Raw genomic sequence first — 2,875 nt, 5'->3', positions numbered from 1 at the left:
CAATCGTCAAGGCTAACAAATTAATCAGGGCTCGCAGAATCGCCTGTCCGACGTCCCAGAGCAACCAAATATCTGCGTCGGGCAACCAAAAATAAATAGGGTGCGTCCCGACAGGCAACCTCTTTAACATCTTTTTGTAACATAATATTCTGTTAAAATGTTCATAATTATCACAGGGTTTCTCACCTCGCCGGTCATCCCTGTCCGGCTCTCAAATTTCCGACCGGCATCTAAACTGCGCCATTTTTTACAAAGACTTTTTCAACCTTAGAAACATAATTAAACACAAAATACTTTGCTAAAAAACAAGGGCTTTTAACTGTAAACGCCTTATTCATTGAGAAAATAACAGTAGAAGTACACGTCCCCATGGTTACGTTGATTTTTAATTAAGAGTCTTGCAGTGGATAGGCTCACAATATACTCGCCTTTGAAAAACTGAACTGAACTACTGAAAAACAGTTTCTGGTTGATATTGAGAAATTATTCTGTTAGAGTATAAATGTGCATATTGTAAATATTTTGTTAAAAAAAGCAACTCTATACGACCAGTGGTTGCCAAGATATTACAATCACGCAAAGTTGAGGTCAAAGGTCAAAAACGCAGTTTGCGGTCATTTTTATAAAATTGTCCATTATAATAAATATAAATATGCATGTTTTAAACATTTTGCTGCAAAAAGCAACTCTGTACGACCAGTGGTTTTCAAGATATAGCTCCCTATATTTCCACCCCTAATTTGCATATTTATGCTAATAAGGTCGGCAAAATGGCACTTCCGGTCATTTTTGAAGAAAATGTTTCATTAGGGTAAATAAAAACATGCATGTTCTGAACAACTTTAAGAAAGAAGCAACTTTCTACGACATGTGGTTACCAAGATATAAGTACCCTACATTTTCAGACCTAATTTGCATATTTCAGCTAATTTGCATATGAAGATGAGCGTAAACAAATTGACGACTCTTTTTATTCGATTCAGCATACTTCAAAGTATATAATTTAAAAAAAAAATTCCCACGGGATGACATAAGCCACCGGACTATTCCTCAAATGTTGCAGTTGCCCGGTGTGTTCAGCAATCACCGATTTTCTCGATCCGGTGCTGTTGTCTCCATGCGTGATTGTTTGCGTTGCAGAGCTTCAGTCGCTGCTTTAAGTGATCCTTGTTGTGTTTCATTTGGCCACCATGGGAGCGCTTGCCACTAACGAATTCAGAATAATAACGCACTTTGGTAGGTTCAGGCATACGAAGAAGGTGTCTAGACCAGCGTAGCTTAGCCTTAATGTTCTTGCAAGCTATACTGATGGAGTTTACATATGGTCGAGGACATCCACATCTGGAAGGCAATCTTGCCAACGGATTCCCATTAGTGAGTGCAATTTTCGCTGATGGAACCGCTCTAGATATTTTATGTGAAAATGATAGGTAGTCCAAGTCTCCCAGCCGTACAAGAGAGTACTTAAGACATATGCATTGTAAACAGTTATCTTGTGTGTGATCTAAGACCTCACTCATCTAAGACACGATTAAGAAGTCGACCATAAACTGTACTAGCGTTGTTGATCCTTCTAGCAACTGCTTTTCCAATGGTTGCATCATTGGATAGAGAGCTTCCTAAGTAAGTAACGGTCTGAGCAACTTTATGTTTCTCTCCATTTATGGTAATTGATGGTTTATAATGTGCATGTCCAGGCAGAGGTTGGTACATGACCTCAGTCTTCGTACGATTGATGATGCGACCAAAACGAGATAAGATGTAAGATGCTGAAGGTCATGTTAGGTGTGAGCCATGAGGGCAATGTCGTCCGTAAAAAATGATTGTCTCTGGTGCCAGCTTAAGCCTGTGAAGGTCGAACGCTTTGCCGTCCAAGCGATATCTAATGATAATCTATTAGGACCGACTAGGGTACACGTCAAATCTGGTTCGAAAAATCTGTAATACAAAGTGCTTCCAAGATATCTTGTCGTGTCTATTATTATAGCTGATGAAATATGAATATAATTTAAGAATTATTGTATCACAAATAATACCAAACAAATCATAAAAAATAATATTTGTTAATTATTAGGTTAAACATAGAAATCATTGTAATTGATTAGTAAAAAATGATAGAATAAAAAAAAATCATTATGGTACACATTTTAAAAATTCAATATGAGCAAGTTAGTTTCAAAATTATTTGTATGTCTTTTTTCCATTTTTAGGTCACAATACATCTTTTTAGTATTCAATATTAATAATATATACATACATGTATCTGATTTTTTTTGGAAACTTGGGTAATTTAGTCAGATTATTATGGTCCAAATTCCTGAAAATAAATAAGAATAGAATAAATCACAGCTACAATGTAAAGCAAAGCTATGCATTGCATTTTTAAATGAATGTATTGTCAGTAGTCGTGTACTTGTATAGCGCATCAACATTGTCTCTATTCATTTATTCTGTTTAAATTATTAAAACTTATAGCAGTAAAACATAACCGAATTGAGAGCAGATTTACAAAATGTTCAAAAAACAGTATTATTAAAAGATAAAATATTATTATAATGCAACTAGAGAAAAAAAATAACCAAAACACATAAGAAAATATTTTGCATCTCTTATGGGATTGTAGGTATGTTAGAGAGATTTGGTTATACGTAAAAACATTGCTCAATATTGACCTAGATAAATGGTCCATGTTATTTGGTTTACAGTGTGTCAGAAATAAGATTTTATTTAACCTTATACTACTCATTACCAAATTCTATATTTTTACAGATTCAGATTCAGATTCACATTTATTTGGTCCTTGCGGAAACTCATTTAAGGCATCAATCACAATACAATGGAATACAAAAATACAAAGAAATAAAAACTAAGAATA

At 34.6% G+C, this 2,875-nt stretch overlaps 1 long non-coding RNA gene across 1 annotated transcript in view; it reads right to left on the bottom strand.

Annotated features, from left to right (window-relative positions):
• The window catches only part of LOC117119534, a 4,538-nt gene extending 2,225 nt beyond the window's left edge, over positions 1-2,313 (bottom strand). The window contains exon 1 of the long non-coding RNA XR_004447203.1: positions 2,258-2,313. This is a non-coding gene — a long non-coding RNA (uncharacterized LOC117119534). The remainder of the gene's footprint in view (positions 1-2,257) is intronic.
• Between the last annotated feature and the right edge of the window lie 562 nt (positions 2,314-2,875).

Source organism: Anneissia japonica, unplaced genomic scaffold (assembly GCF_011630105.1).
Source record: "Anneissia japonica isolate Jap-2015-1 unplaced genomic scaffold, ASM1163010v1 scaffold287892_len502923_cov169, whole genome shotgun sequence".
Lineage (NCBI taxonomy): Eukaryota > Metazoa > Echinodermata > Crinoidea > Comatulida > Comatulidae > Anneissia > Anneissia japonica.
Note: the sequence above shows the minus strand (reverse complement) of the source record. Positions and strands in the feature narration are given on the sequence as shown.